The sequence below is a fragment of the Oncorhynchus keta genome, chromosome 26 (genome assembly GCF_023373465.1).
Source record: "Oncorhynchus keta strain PuntledgeMale-10-30-2019 chromosome 26, Oket_V2, whole genome shotgun sequence".
NCBI lineage: Eukaryota > Metazoa > Chordata > Actinopteri > Salmoniformes > Salmonidae > Oncorhynchus > Oncorhynchus keta.
The window spans coordinates 29,866,573-29,883,816 of record NC_068446.1 but is presented as its reverse complement, the minus strand read 5'-3'; the positions used below and the strand labels follow the sequence as shown (position 1 = coordinate 29,883,816).

General features: G+C 42.8%; 1 protein-coding gene across 1 annotated transcript in view; it reads right to left on the bottom strand.

The window, feature by feature from the left end:
* The window catches only part of LOC118376429 (leucine-rich repeat and immunoglobulin-like domain-containing nogo receptor-interacting protein 3), a 46,130-nt gene that overhangs the window by 8,866 nt on the left and 20,020 nt on the right, over positions 1–17,244 (bottom strand). The window lies entirely within an intron of this gene.

Below are 17,244 nucleotides of genomic sequence, written 5' to 3'. Positions count from 1 at the left end.
GTCACCCGAGCACACAGATACTCTACTTACTACAGGCCATAAATGAACACAGTGGAATCATGAACAGAGGAGCATGCCCTAGAATGGTTAAACATAGCAACGCCTCATGAAATATGCACTCTACACAGTGTGCCATAAATGTATGAATCAATTAGACGGAAATGCTGCTAAAGTCCCAGATTAATGTCATTTCCTTTGGGGGGTTATTAGTAAGAATTCTGAGAACTCTAACACTGTGTTATAGTCTCCTCCCCTCTGACACAATATGTTATGCACACACCCAACCCCCTCACACCTTCACACACACAACACAGGGTGTGATCAGAGAGGACCCGTGACACTCGAGAGGAAACAGAAAAGGTCTGAGAATTTTCAACTCCCACGGATGATTTAAACATTCTTTTCATGTTCCTAATATCTACACGCTCTGATTTAAATTGATCTTGAGACATAGGAATAAGTATACCCATTAGTCGACCTGTCACAGCCTAAAACTAGCTGATAATAATGTCTTCTGATCAGTTTAAAGGGATAAATGCATTTGTACAGTACAGCTTTGAAGAGACACAGGAAATGCATGTCAGGCATATTTAGGAAATGCAAATGCTATCGATTTCAATGATTTATTTTGCCAGGCTTAAGGACCACACAACGCAATCTAATTGCCCATTAAATGTTACAGTATCTTCCTGGAAAGCCCATACAAGGTCCTTTTGAGCAAAATAAAATGATGGCCTACTTGATGGTCTTGTTAGCATATCTTTCTATGGGCCCTGTGTGATTTTCAAATTCATCAAATTTAAGCTGCAGAAGTATTGAATAAACAATGGGAGTGTAATATCATATGGCAATTCCCCAGGCATGGGTCGATGTAAAAACGAATGAATAATATATTAAGTCATTGTACTTATGGGGGGCACACAGCCAAGAACAATAGTTCTCCCATTTCTCCTAAAGAGACCATACTATACAGTACAGCGCCAGCCAGATGAACACAGACCGTGGAGTGGGTGGATACAGTGACCCTGAACTCATCAGTTCTCTGGCCGGAGCGAATTACCTAGCAGCCCCCGAAAACACCCAGAGAGATTCTGGCAAAGTGTGGCTTTTCAGCTCCAAAGTACCAAGCACAGGTTAGCAACAGAGACAGATTTAGAATATAGAGGGGGTTGTGTTGCACCCCTCTATCTTTGCAACACTATATTCACCTCAGCCTTGTTTGTCCGCTTCTCCTCGTTCACCTGTGTTTGCATAACAGCTATTAGCGGACAAAGTGGATGGCAAATTCAGAAAATGTGTAGATGAGAAGAGCCGTTTACCAAATGATGTCTGTCCTTATTTACAGATGCCAATTCAGAGTTATGGAGTTGAAGGGCTGACCTGAGGGCCTGTAATGTGAGGCCTCCACATGATGAAACATGAGGGACATTAAGAGAGGACAGGGCAGAAGTTCTGCCAAACAAGACAAACGTAAACATGCCATCCCCCATGAATGATTGAGTGTGCATTTGGAAAATGTAGTGGAGTAAAAGTAAAACTTGTCAAAAATATAAATAGTAAAGTAAAGTACAGAGACCACAAAATATGACTTAAGTAGTTGTCATGCCCTGACCATAGAGAGCCCTTGGTTCTCTATGGTGTTTAGGTCAGAGCGTGACTAGGGGGGTATTCTAGTCATTTTGTTTCTATGTTTTGGGATTGAGTATGGTTCCCAATTAGAGGCAGCTGATTATCGTTGTCTCTAATTGGGGATCATACTTAAGGATATGTGGGTGTTGGATACTGCTTAGAGATAGCAAGGAAGAGGTGTGGGTGTGTGTAGCGCTCTCCAGCAGGCATCTAATCTCCAGCAACATCTAATCTCTCCAGCAGGCAGCACATCTAATCTCTCCAGCAGGCAGCACATCATCTAATCTCTCCAGCAGGCAGCACATCATCTAATCTCTCCAGCAGGCAGCACATCATCTAATCTCTCCAACAGGCAGCACATCATCTAATCTCTCCAGCAGGCAGCACATCATCTAATCTCTCCAGCAGGCAGCACATCATCTAATCTCTCCAGTGTTTCCACTGCAAGTGATAGACTCGCATCGATTTCAGCTCCACCACCATACCCACTCACACTTTACATAAGCATGTCCTCCTCAGCCTAAAACACAGTACTTCTCTCTGAGGTTCCATCATCAGAAGTAGTAATACCCAGCCAGCATGGGGAAGCCCATGGGCACTTGGCATAGTAGGCCAGCATGAAAATCGATTCTCTGGATGGGTTCTATTTCCCAGACTTTCCCTCTACCTTCCACCTCATAGTCCTATGATGGATCACTGCTGCACTACCAGTCTGGGCCTTGGGCCCTCCACAGCAGGCAAGGGCACACAGCCACCACTGGAGGACAGCAGGCCAGGAGTGGTATGGGGAACCACTGTGGACATTATGGTGACAGGGCAGGTCGGAGGAGATGGACAAGGAGGTAAATAGCACACGTAAGTGTGTTTTTGTTCTCAGGTGATATGCAAAGTACTGTGACTGATGATGGCTGCTGTCTGCTCTATAATGGATGTCGTATTATGTTCATGTGTTCTTCGGGCTTTATAGAGGGACTAAGAGGTACTGTTTAGGTGATTTATAGAGGGACTAAGAGGTACTGTATAGAGGTTTTATAGAGGGACTAAGAGGTACTGTATAGAGGCTTTATAGAGGAACTGAGGTACTATATAGAGGCTTTAAAGAGGAGTAAGAGGTGCTTTATAGAGGTTTTATAGAGGGACTAAGAGGTACTGTATAGAGGCTTTATAGAGGAGTAAGAGGTGCTTTATAGAGGTACTTTATAGAGGCTTTCTATTAAAATCATCAGTGATTACTTTGTGTCGTATGGAGAAACCCAATGGCACACAGAGGATGGGAGTAAGAATGTGATGTTGTCCAACATGCATATTTGATAAGGGAAAAACGGAGGGGTTTATGGGTCTTTTTTTAATAAATAATGGGGCCAACTTATACTACTTGACATATAGGGCCTAACTTTTATCCCCCCTCCCCAAATAGTAGGCAAATCCCAATTTAAGAAGAATGCATTTTCTGGGGACCTTGCCAATGCATTGTTATTCAAAATATTATTACATTCAATATGTGAAAAATAATGTGGACATTGCCTGACTAAATAGATTTGATACATGCATTGCGACTTTTCTGTAGCCTATGTGGCTGCCGCAGGCACACATAACAAAGCCATGAATAGCGGTAGTATTCATCTCACCATTTGAATAGCACCATCACTGTTTTTATAATGACAAACTGACCAAAAACAAGGTTCGTTTTTTAATGGAAGAATTTCTCTGGAAAGCAAAGTTGAAGCCAACATTAAACGCTGTCATCCTTATAACAACCACACATGGATTGAAAGGTGCACTATGCAGAAATCTGCCATTTCCTAGTTGCTGAAACTTTATTAGTTCGCCTAATTTCCGTTTGTATGACAAAATAAGCTAGTATAGTGTAGAGAATCATTGTACCATCTAAACCGCTGTGAAATATATTTTCCAAAACCCCAAAAAGATTGTTGTTTCAGCTGTTTGAAGCTGGTGTTTATGCAAAAACAAAACTTAAGAACGGTAAGCATAGATTTATAGATCTATAACTCATATGTCTATGTGAATTTGGTCAGGTTGCCCAAAAAGTTACATACGTAATTCAATTGAAGCAGCTGGAAACAAAATGAAAGTGGCCACATCTCTCACAAAAATGGATCAAGAATGATATCAAGGATAATTATAAGGGAGCAGGAGAACTTCTAAATTAGCTACAATAATTGCAATGCATTTTCAAGCACCGAATTGAGGAAATGTCTGATTTTCAAGGTAGGCCTTTCCAATACTTGAATTTCTGAGCTCCACATTCAAGTTCAAGTAAAGTAGGCTACTTCAAGCCCCTTATATTGTTTCAAATTGCAGGTGCAACATGGAAAGCAAAATGTATTTGTCATGATATTTCATTACCAGATGATGTTGTGAAGAAGCCCACTAGGCCATGTAATCCGTTGTCATTATACACAGAATACTTAGAAGGAATAGCGTTGGGTAGTCTATCCTACACATAGCGTATGTGTAGGATAGCGTAGCGTTGGGTAGTCTATCCTACACATAGCGTATGTGTAGGATAGCGTAGCGTTGGGTAGTCTATCCTACACATAGCGTATGTGTAGGATAGCGTAGCGTTGGGTAGTCTATCCTACACATAGCGTATGTGTAGGATAGCGTAGCGTTGGGTAGTCTATCCTACACATAGCGTAGGTGTAGGATAGCGTTGTGTAGGATAGCGTAGCGTTGGGTAGTATAGGTGTAGGATAGCGTTGTGTAGGATAGCGTACACATAGCGTAGGTGTAGGATAGCGTTGTGTAGGATAGCGTGGTGTAGGATAGCGTATGTGTAGGATAGCGTAGCGTTGGGTAGTCTATCCTACACATAGTGTAGGTGTAGGATAGCGTTGTGTAGGATAGCGTAGCGTTGGGTAGTCTATCCTACACATAGCGTAGGTGTAGGATAGCGTTGTGTAGGATAGCGTTGTGTAGGATAGCGTAGCGTTGGGTAGTCTATCCTACACATAGCGTTGTGTAGGATAGCGTAGCGTTGGGTAGTCTATCCTACACATAGCGTAGGTGTAGGATAGCGTTGTGTAGGATAGCGTAGCGTTGGGTAGTATATCCTACACATAGCGTAGGTGTAGGATAGCGTATGTGTAGGATAGCGTAGCGTTGGGAAGTCTATCCTACACATAGCGTAGGTGTAGGATAGCGTTGTGTAGGATAGCGTTGGGTAGGATAGCGTAGCGTTGGGTAGTCTATCCTACACATAGCGTAGGTGTAGGATAGCGTTGTGTAGGATAGCGTAGCGTTGGGAAGTCTATCCTACACATAGCGTAGGTGTAGGATAGCGTTGTGTAGGATAGCGTTGTGTAGGATAGCGTAGCGTTGGGTAGTCTATCCTACACATAGCGTAGGTGTAGGATAGCGTTGTGTAGGATAGCGTTGTGTAGGATAGCGTAGCGTTGGGTAGTCTATCCTACACATAGCGTAGGTGTAGGATAGCGTTGTGTAGGATAGCGTAGCGTTGGGTAGTCTATCCTACACATAGCGTAGGTGTAGGATAGCGTTGTGTAGGATAGCGTAGCGTTGGGTAGTCTATCCTGTCCACTCCGTGACACAAAAACATATGAAAACATGAACTTATTACCTTGATGCTTATTCTGTTAATAAATCAAACGAGACCCTACTGTAAATCAAGCAGACAACAACAGGTGATCAACATCCATTTGCTAGGAGTATTAGATCCAACGTGGATCGAGGCACAACTATCTTCACCAGCTTAACAAATGAGACTCCAAAATTTTCTGGACATTACTCGCAAACACCTTTTTTCCCAGCACTGTTGTTGCACACACCAGCTGTTCATCACTTGACTGTCATTAGGAAAATTCCTTCCTAGATTAGATGATGATGTGTGAAGTTGTAATCTGAATGTAATGACATTAAAACAATTTGCTGATGTAATTATCAATGACTTATCAACAGCTGTAACAAGGAAAATCCTCATTGGTACCCTAGTTTATAGAAAGACCCTTACTGTATACGTGAGGGGTTCTCGAAACAGCCGCTGAATAATACACGTGAAAAAATGTCACAGTCCACGGTCATGACACACTGACAGTGACATAACCTTACCTGCGTCATTAGACCCCCCCCATCTACCCATACCACTACCACCACTGATTCACAATCTACGATAGATGGGTGGATATGGATAACGTATGGATACTAGATCCATAGACAAGACAATGGTCCAGGCCAGCCCCTTCACCAGCAACCATTGTCTTATCTTTATTTTCTTCATTGTTTTTACAAACAAAATATTGTATTGACTACGTTGACTGACTATAAATGGTACCTCATTGTTGGGTGAAAAATGGTAAGCTGACATTTTGTATGAGCAGCATTCAGACAGCATTGCTCCGAGGTTAAACCGGGATTGGGTAAGGTCCTTGACAAACACTTCCAAACGATCTATCCATCTAAAGCAAAGTCAGTTTGAGTTAACGCCACAGAGTTGTTGCTCAAAAGAACATTAAGTTAAATGTCACCCTCCAATGACCCACACTCCATCACCGTAATGCTATGTGAAATATCCTCCCCTAGTTGCACACAATGATGCCATGACGCCAGGGTAGCTTTTAAAATGCATGCAATGGTGTTATCTTACCAACTACCAACCTCCTAGACTGTGCACCCAATGGCGTTATCTCACCAACTACCAACCTCTTAGGCTGTGCACCCAATGGTGTTATCTTACCAACTACCAACCTCCTAGGCTTTGCACCCAATGGCGTTGTCTTACCAACTACCAACCTTCTAGGCTGTGCACCAAATGGTGTTATCTTACCAACTACCAACCTCCTAGGCTTTGCACCCAATGGCGTTGTCTTACCAACTACCAACCTTCTAGGCTGTGCACCAAATGGTGTTATCTTACCAACTACCAACCTCCTAGGCTGTGCACCCAATGGTGTTATCTTACCAACTACCAACCTCCTAGGCTGTGCACCCAATGGTGTTATCTTACCAACTACCAACCTCCTAGGCTGTGCACCCAATAATGTTATCTTACCAACTACCAACCTCCGTCTAAATCGTAACTCTTTCATTATCACCTCGCTGTGGTTTCTTCTCTCTGTTGTTATTAAAAAACGTTTTGTAGCAATATTCTTTCCCACAATATAAAGGACATAATTCAACTCTGAAATGACTCAATGCAATACATATTTTCTCACATGCTATAAAGGGTGCGTTGGTAAATTACCTCCAGTGTCAGATTTCACTCTAGGCCATTTGTAAATGTAGAGGGTTGAGACACCTGTCCCACTAGGCAGTGTTCAACGTCTAGTTTTGATTTGCATTCGCCTGAGTTGTCAACTAACGTGAATTCCCTGTGACATCAACAAAACATTTCACCATGTCATTGGATTTAGGTTAAAAGTGTGGGGGGGGAGACAAAATGCCCTTACACTGATGACTTTGAAATGACGTGGAAACAATGTTGATTCAACCAGTTTTTGTCCTGTGGGGTGGCTGTGCTTTCCAGATGTGGGTGTGGGCAGGCGGGACAAGGCGAGGAGCGTTGTAGTTAGTGACAGAGGGTTGTCTAGATACAGAGACAAGGATACAGAGAACTGGGCTGTGGTACAGTAAATAAGGATATGTGGCACCTGAGGCATGTAGGCGCAGCCACCGGCAGTAGGACTCTTAAATGAACATCCCCTCCCTGACCCTATCCTCTACCCGTTACACAACATCACAGACATGGTGGAGGGATGACCACAGACTAGTAGTGCAACCCTACATCTTCATCAGACAAAGACAAGTGGTAGAGTATATGAAAATAGTAGGTGTGTGTGTCTAGCTATATACAGTGGGGCAAAAAAGTATTTAGTCAGACACCAATTGTGAAAGTTCTCCCATTTAAAAAGATGAGAGAGGCCTGTAATTTTCATCATAGGTACACTTCAACTACAAAATGAGAAAAAAAATGTAATGAATTTATTTGCAAATTATGGTGGGAAATAAGTATTTGGTCAATAACAAAAGTTTCTCAATACTTTGTTATATACCCTTTGTTTGCAATGACAGAGGTCAAACATTTTTTGTAAGTCTTCACAAGGTGTTCACACACTGTTGCTGGTATTTTGGCCCATTCCTTTATGCAGATCTCCTCTAGAGAAATGATGTTTTGGGGCTGTTGCTGGGCAATATGGACTTTCAACTCCCTCCAAAGATTTTCTATGAGGTTGAGATATGGAGACTGGCACGGCCACTCCAGGACCTTGAAATTCTTCTTACGAAGCCACTCCTTCGTTGCCATCAACTGACCATATGACATTCTCCCAATCTCCTTCTGGATCATCCAAATGCTCTCTAGCAAACTTCAGACGGGCCTGGACATGTACTGGCTTAAGCAGGGGGACATGTCTGGCACTGCAGGATTTGAGTCCCTGGCGGCGTAGTGTGTTACTGATGGTAGGCTTGGTTACTTTGGTCCCAGCTCTGCAGGTCATTCACTATGTCCTCCCGTGTGGTTCTGGGATTTTTGCTCACCGTTCTTGTGATCATTTTGACCCCACGGGGTGAGATCTTGCGTGGAGCCCCAGATCGAGGGAGATTATCAGTGGTCTTGTATGTCTTCCATTTCCTAATAATTGCTCCCACAGTTGATTTCTTCAAACCAAGCTGCATGATTTTTGTGAAGTGCTCTGATTGATTATGTGTACATGGTACCTGTTCAACCACCCTGAAATACCTTCATTCCATTTCCATTTCCTGTTGAGGAATTGAAAACTAAAATTAGTTTTGTAGTTTATAATATGTGGCAGAATAATGGCTAACAATTGAAGGTAGTAAATCTTCAGCCAGTAGAAAAACATGATGACATTGAGGATGAACAGCAGGAGCTTTATACCTGCATAAGGATGTCCATTGATTTCTGGCAGGGGGACAGAGTGCACTGTACAGTGCAGGACCTTAACATACACTGAACCAAAATACAAACGCAACATTCAACAACTTCAAAGATTTTACTGAGTTAGAGTTCACATAAAGAAATACGTGAAATAAATTCATTAGGCCCTAATCTGTGGATTTCACATGACTGGGACAACAGATATCCATCTGTTGGTCACAGCTACCTTAAGAAAAAGTAGTGGCGTGAATCAGAAAACCAGTGTCGTGGAATTATCAGAATTTGTTGGTAACATTTGTAAGATGTTTAATATTCATCAAATGTGTGTAAGTTACTTCTCATAAGAATGTATTCCCAGTGGGGAAAGGAGGGTTTGCAGTGTCTGGAATCATTCTATGCTCCCTCTTATGTTGTTTCTATCTTAACCTATAGCCTCACCCCCTCTCCGTGAGTTTGTCCAGGAGTCTGTATTTAGAGTGGGTTGTATATAAATGACAATTTGATATATGCCTGTTGATATGGAGGAATTGGTTTATGGTTCTGGGGTTTGGGAAAGGAGACAAAGCTGAACGATGAGTTATGTCTATGCTGTCTGACTATGGGTGTCTTTGCTATTAAAAGGAACTCAGTTGCATTGTAAGGGGGCTCTCGGAGGATTCACTGGGAGACACTGAATTCATCTGAGAGTCACAGGATTGTGATAAAAGCTCATATAATTAAAGATGGACTTTTATAACTACCTCTGACGTGTGTGTGTGGTTTGCTCCCATGATTTGGTAAATAGAGGAAATTTCCACGACACCATTCAATATTTGGTGTGACCTCCATTTGCCTCATGCAGCGCAACACATCTCCTTCGCATAGAGTTGATCAGGCTGACGATTGTGGCCTGTGGAATGTTGTCCCACTCTTCAATGGCTGTGCGAAGTTGCTGGATATTGGTGGGAACTGGAACGCGCTGTCGTAGACGTTGATCCAGAGCATCCCAAACATTTTCAATGGGTGACATGTCTGGTGAGTGCAGGCCATGGAGGAACTGGGACATTTTCAGCTTCCAGGAATTGTGTGCTGTTCCTTGCAACTTGGGGCCATGCATGATCATGCTAAAACATTAGGTGATGGCGATGGATGAATGGCACGACAATGGGTCTCAGGATCTCCTCACGGTATCGCTGTGCATTCAAATTGCCATTGATAAGGTAGGGGTATTATATTATATTATATATATGTTTATTGTCTGTAGCTTATGCCGGTCCATACTATAACCCCACTGCCACCATGGGGCACTCTGTTCACAACGTTGACATCAGCAAACCACTCGCCCACACAACGCCATACACGTTGTCTGCCTTCTGCCCGGTACAGTTGAAACTGGGATTCATCTGTGAAGAGCACACTTCTCCAGCGTACCAGTGGCCATCAAAGGTGATATTTGGCCCACTGAGGTCGGTTACGACGCAGAACTGCTGTCAGGTCAAGACCTTGGTGAGGACGACGAGCACACAGATAAGCTTCCCTGAGACGGTTTCTGACAGTTTGTGCAGAAATATTTTGGTTGTGCAAACCCACAGTTTCATCAGCTGTCCAGGTGGCTGGTCTCAGACGATCCCGTTGGTGAAGAAGCCAGATGTGGAGGTCCTGGGCTGGCGTAGTTACACGTGGTCTGCGGTTGTGAGGCCGGTTGGACGTACTGCCAGATTCTTACTGCCAGGCGGCTTATAGTAGAGGAATTAACATTCAATTCTGTGGCAACAGCTCTGATGGACATTCCTGGAGTCAACTTGAAACATCTGTGGCATTGTTTTGTGTGACCAAACTACACATTTTCGAGTGGCCTTTTATTGCCCCAAGCTCAAGGGTGGACCTGTCAAATTAAAATAACATTGTATTGGTCACATACACATGGTTAGCAGATGTTATTGCGAGTGTAGGGAAATGCTTGTGCTTCTAGTTCTGACAGTGCAGCAATATCTAACAAGTAATGTCTAACAATTCCACAACAACAAATACCTAATACACACAAATCTAAGTAAAGGAATGGAATAAGAATATATACTTATAAATATATGGATGAGCAATGAGAAAGAGGCATAGGTTAAGATGCAATAGATAGTATAGGTAGTATAGAATAGAGTATATATAAATGAGATGACTAATGCCAGATATGTAAACATTATTAAAGTGGCATTATTAAAATGACTAGTGTTCCATTTATTAAAGTGGTCAATGATTTCAAGTCTGTAAGTAGGCAGCAGCCTCTCTGTGCTAGTGAAGGCTGTTTAACAGTCTGATGGCCAAGAAATAGAAGTTATTTTTCAGTCTCTCAGTCCCAGCTTTGATGCACCTGTACTGACCTCACCTTCTGGATAGTAACAGTGTGAACAGGCAGTGGCTCGGGTGGTTGTTGTCCTTGATGATCTTTTTGGCCTTCCTGTGACATTGGGTGCTGTAGGTGTCATGTAGGGCAGGTAGTTTGCCCCCGGTGATGCGTTGTGCCACCCTCTGGAGGGCCTTGCAGTTGAGGGCGGTGCAATTTCCATACTAGGCTGTGATACAGCCCAACAGGATGCTTTAGATTGTGCATCTGTAAAAGTTTATCAGGGTTTTGGGTGACAAGCCAAATCTCTTCAGTCTCCTGAGGTTGAAGAGGTGCTTTTGCGCCTTCTTCGCCAGTGACTGTGTGGGTGGACAATTTCAGTTTGTCTGTGATGTGTACACCGAGGAACTTAAATCTTTCCACCTTCTCCACTGCTGTCCCTTTGATGTGGATGGGGGGGGGGGGGCTGCTCCCTCTGCTGTTTCCTGTGTAATGATCATGCTGTTTAATCAGCTTCTTGATATGCTACACCTGACAAGGTGATGGATTATGGAGAAATGCTCATTAACAGGGATGTTTTTGTGTGTATGGCCTCTTATTTCAGCTCAAGAGACATGGGACCAACACTTTACATGTTGAGTTAATATTTTTGTTCACTGTAGATAGCTTGGAGGCAAGAGGGTGAAAGTGAGTGAGAGCAACCATCTTGCTTGGCATTCAGCCTTCCTCAGCTGGCCTCAATCCCCTGTCAAGAGTCATCACTTCACCCAAGCTGGGCATTGCCCGTTTTCTTCACTTGGCATCACATTAGAATAGATGCAAACAGAGATGGGGCAAAAAAGCCACTAGAGCACTTGATTACACATATTCACAGACAGAAAAGGACAGAAAACAGTCCCATCCACCCTCGCACTCACATTAACACTCATACTTGTGCAAATACACAAATGCACAGTCATTCACACTTGCACACACTCTCATGAAGACACACTGTCATGATGCTAACCCTTTCGATGAATTGGCTAGTTGAGATGTGAACAACCCCCTCCCCTCCTAACAGGGGCAGTTTTAAGACTTTACAACCACATCGTAAATTCCTTGCAGAGACTCAGAGACTCATACTGACCATGCAGTATGGGAGAGAGAGGGTCACAATAGAGGGTCCCCTCTCTCCACTGGGATTCTCTGTCTCTAATTCTAATACAGGGGCTGAGTCACTGGCTTACTGGTGCTCTTCCATGCCATCCCTAGGAGGGGTGCATCACTTGAGTGGGCTAAGTCGCTGACGTGATCTTCCTGTCTGGGTTGGCGCCCCCCTTGGTTTGTGCCGTGGTGGAGATCTTTGTGGGCTATACTCTGCCTTGTCTCAGGATGGTAAGTTGGTGGTTGAAGATATCCCTCTAGTGGTGTGGGGGCTGTGCTTTGGCAAAGTGGGTGGGGTTATATCCTGCCTGTTTGACCCTGTCCGGGGGAATCATCGGATGGGGCCACAGTGTCTCCTGACCCCTCCTGTCTCAGCCTCCCGTATTTATGCTGCAGTAGTTTATGTGTCGAGGGGATAAGGTCAGTCTGTTATATCTGGAGTATTTCTCCTGTCTTATCCGGTGTCCTTTGTGAATTTAAGTATGCTCTCTCTAATTCTCTCTTTCTTCCTTTCTTTCTCTCTCTCGGAGGACCATGCCTCAGGACTACCTGGCATGATGACTCCTTGCTGTCCCCAGTCCACCTGTCCGTGCTGCTGCTCCAGCTTCAACTGTTCTGCCTGCAGCTATGGGACTCTGACCTGTTCACCGGACGTGCTACCTGCTGTTTTCAACTCTCTAGAGACAGCTGGAGCGGTAGAGACTCTCAAGGATTGGCTATGAAAAGCCAACTGACATTTACTCCTGAGGTGCTGACTTGTTGCACCCTCGACAACTACTGTGATTATTATTATTTGACCATGCTGGTCATTTATGAACATTTGAACATCTTGGCCATGTTCTGTTATAATCTCCACCCGGCACAGCCAGAAGAGGACTGGCCACCCCTCATAGCCTGGTTCCTCTCTAGGTTTCTTCCTAGGTTCTGGCCTTTCTAGGGAGTTTTTCTTAGCCACCGTGCTTCTACACCTGCATTGCTTGCTGTTTGGGGTTTTAGGCTGGGTTTCTGTACAGCACTTTGAGGGTGCTGATGTAATAAGGGCTTATAAATACATTTGAGGCAGCTGATGTAGTAAGGCAGCTGATGTAATAAGGGCTATATAAATACATTTTATTTGATTTAGAACAAAGGAACTTTCCCGCCAAATTCTACTACATCCCAGGATTTGAGAATTGAACAATATTCCTATTTTAGAGAATGTGTAAACGGTTGGTGGAGAAGCCAGCTACGACCCGGTCCATTTTGTTTCATGTTTGTGACCTCATGAAAGACAATACAGCCACATGACCCAAACTCTGTTTATACAGGTTCCTCAGTTATGAGGCTTGCATCTAATTATTGTATAAAATGAATGAGTAAATATGAAACTATTTGTGAAATGATGTAATATGCTGTTAACCTTTAAAATTAGATAATTGGCCTCAATTTAATGTTTAACTAAGTCAGTAGCCACGCCCAAGTCAATAGACAGTGCTTGGCAATGATGAACCAACCCCTTTTCCACTGAATAAAATCCTCCGTGACGAAAAGTCACCTCAGTTCCAAATAACAGGAGGACTTGTCCTCCACGTTGAAAGGGGCTAAATTCAACTCTTCCGGACAGGAAACGTGAGAGCTTGTGCCACATGTGAAATGGTATGAACTCTGAACTATTTATCATCTAAAGAAGAAGTGCATACTAAACTAGCATACAGTTGAAGTCGGAAGTTGACATTCACCTTAGCCAAATACATTTAAACTCAGTTTTTCACAACTCCTGACATTTAATCCTAGTAAAAATTCCCTGTCTTAGGTCAGTTAGGATCACCACTTTATTTTTTAGAATGCGAAATGTCAGAATAATAGTAGAGAGAATGATTTATTTCTGCTTTTATTTCTTTCATTTACATTCCCAGTGGGTCAGAAGTTTACATACACTCAATTAGTATTTGACTGCATTGCCTTTAAATTGTTTAACTTGGGTCAAACTTTTCAGGTGGCCTTCCACAAGCTTCCCACAATAAGTTGGGTGAATTTTGGCCCATTCCTCCTGACAGAGCTGGTGTAACTGAATCAGGTTTGTAGGCCTCCTTGCTCGCACACACTTTTTCAGTTCTGCTCACAGATTTTCTATGGAATTGAGGTCAGGGCTTTGTGATGGCCACTCCAATACCTTGACGTTGTTGTCCTTAAGCCATTTTGCCACACCTTTGGAAGTATGCTTTGTACCCGTTTCCTCCAGCATATTCACAAGGTACTTTGCTGTTGTTCTGAGATTGATTCACACGTTTCACACCAAAGTACGTTCATCTCTAGGAGACAGAACGCGTCTCCTTCCTGAGCGTTATGATGGCTGCGTTGTCCCACGGTGTTTATACTCGCATACTATTGTTTGTACAGATGAAAGTGGTACCTTCAGGTGTTTGGAAATTGCTCCCAAGGATGAACCAGACTTGTGGAGGTCAACAATATTTTTTTCTGGGGTCTTGGCTGATTTCTTTTCATTTTCCCATTATGTCAAGCAAAGAGGCACTGAGTGTGAAGGTAGACCTTGAAATACATCCATAGGTACACCTCCAATTGACTCAAATGATGTCAATTATGACATGACATCATTTTCTGGAATTTTCCAAGCTGTTTAAAGGCACAGTCAACTTAGTGTACGTAAACTTCTGACCCACTTGAATTGTTATACAGTGAATTATAAGTGAAATAATCTGTCTGTAAACAATTGTTGGAAAAATTACTTCTGTTATGCACGAAGTAGATGTTCTAACCGACTAGCCAAAACTATAGTTTGTTAACAACAAATTTGTGGAGTGGTTGAAAAACGAGTTCTAATGACTCCAACCTACATATATGTAAACTTCCGACTTCCACTGTATATCAGACTGCAGCTGACCATATGTGCAAATCTAGTACGAGAACAATGACCGACGAGGAAGCATCTCCAGAGTGAGATGGACCTCTCAGACCATGTGAACCTTTCACGCAACGACCCATTAGATTCCACAAAGGACGAGGGGGACATTGACTGGACAAACCAGAGCCTCACAACACCAGCTCAACTATCGAAGCCAGCTTCACGTAAATACAATGCATTGCTTTTCCAACTGAGCGATCGTTAGTGGCTTATGTATTTATGTGAGAATAGCTTCCCAGGTCCGATAGAGACCCATGTTCCTTATTCTTCCTTCCGAAACCAACTTCTCCTCTCTCTGAATCCATCGTGTTGTAACCAAACTGTTTTTGTTTAGTCCACTAGGGATGGTATTTACTGTATATTATTATTTTGTATTGTATATTCTGTAATTGTTTAATTAGTTAGTAAATAAATAATTTAGGCAATTTGTGTATAGATGATTCATAAGTAAAGGCTGCGTCCATGCAGATAACCAAGAATTTTACGACATTTGGAATGAGAACTGATGAGGTAATAATTCATTAATAGGAGACTGTACTTGATAAGATATGAAAATATCTTTAGAGTTGATTCGGGAAATAAACTCTATAAAAATTTCCCCCTGAAGCCCCGACTTCCTAGTTAATTCCTAGTTAATTCAAGTTTACATGATTAGTTTAATCACGGAATAATAATTACATATAGAGAATTGATATGATAAAATAACAGTCTTCCCATTTAATGACAAGACAGAGACACAACAACACACGCACACACAGTCAAACACACACCATCTCCATCTCCTGTGCAGTCAGCGTGACTGTGACTGTTCCCTCTAAAGGTCAGTGTCTAGTGTCTGCAGGCAGAGAGAGTACACACGGGGTCACAGGAAGAGTCCTTGTTAGCAAACACATCCATGTTGAGCTAATGAAGTTGGGATTCTGGAATGCCAGAACACCCTCTTTGCATTCTCTGGGTTCTAATTGGTGCCAAGGACAGTTCAGTGACACGTAACAGATTATGTAATCGGATGGGACCCACAGGCGCTCGGTGTCGTTCTCATCGTGTCCATTAAGAGTATCTCGGACTCTTCGTCATTCAGTCTATAGCTTTCACTGCAAGCAAATCAACAGGGACAATTAAGCACAGTTAACAGGAGTCATTGAGCATCTGTGAGGGTTACGGTGGCTCTTCCTTTAGCTTCTGTCAGTAAATTGAGAACTATGAGTGGAGGAGTCAAATAGAGAGTCAGTAACATGAGGAAATGTACAGTAACTAGTTGCTACATGCCCATTTCTCAAACTGCTATGATGAATGGCAGGCTAGTATTTCAGGCAATCCAATACTGCATTTAAACCTCATTGAGGAAGAGGTCTGCCAGAGAGGGAGTGGTATGTAAATTGAAGGTAATCCCTTTCCTCTTGCTCGGGAAAATGCTGGGGGATTCAAACTCTCAGAAGCAATGTGAAAGCTCAGTATAATAGTCCATGCAAAGACATCTCCAGAAGAGGAAGGCTAATCAAATGCTCTGGTGAGAATAGTTCTCATGAGAATGCTGAAGTAGTTCCACTGTGACAAGGAGCCAGCCACGACCGTATATAAATATGTCTATTGCTTATCCATTAGCCTTATCAAGCTCAGCCATCCGTTTAGTGTAGGAAAAGACCACTTATCGGAGCTACAGTCAATCTCCCTAAAGTCTATACGCCACTCTTTTGTCCATCAAACTTCTAAGCTTAACTGAGCTCACAGAGATATTGATCTAGTTTCAGTAAGATCTGTATTTCACTGCTACTTGTGCATGCAACGCATTCCAACATTGTAATAGCAGGCAAGGTGGAAAACTCTGCCGTTCTGCCCTTGAGCAAGCAGTTAAGCCCTTGAGCAAAGCAGTTAACCCCCAACAAGAGCTGCTCCCCGGGCGACGATTAAGGCAGCCCCCCGAAACCTCTCTGATTCAGAGGGGTTGGGTTAAATGTTGGACACATATTTCAGTTGAATGCATTCATTTGTGCAACTGACTAGGTATCCCCTTTCCCTTTTAAGAGGAGAGTGGTTTTGTCTTTATTATGAAACCTAAAAGGAACCGCAAAGAAAAATCTAAGTAATTATAAAGGTACTATCGTTACCCAACCTGATATCAGGCTGGCTCTCAGAGTATGAAATATAAAATACATTACAGATGATGCAGTTTCCCTCTGAAATGACACAGGAAGTCACTCAGCTGGATAAAACATATTAGTCGTAATCCACAAACTCATGCCAAAGACACTTAGGGAAAATACATAGCACTTTAAACTGAACAATAAACAATCTCACTCACAACAGCCTTCCACATATACTCTCATGTACCAGTACTGAATTGGAAAGCCATTAATTGAGAGAACAGAAGTACCCTCC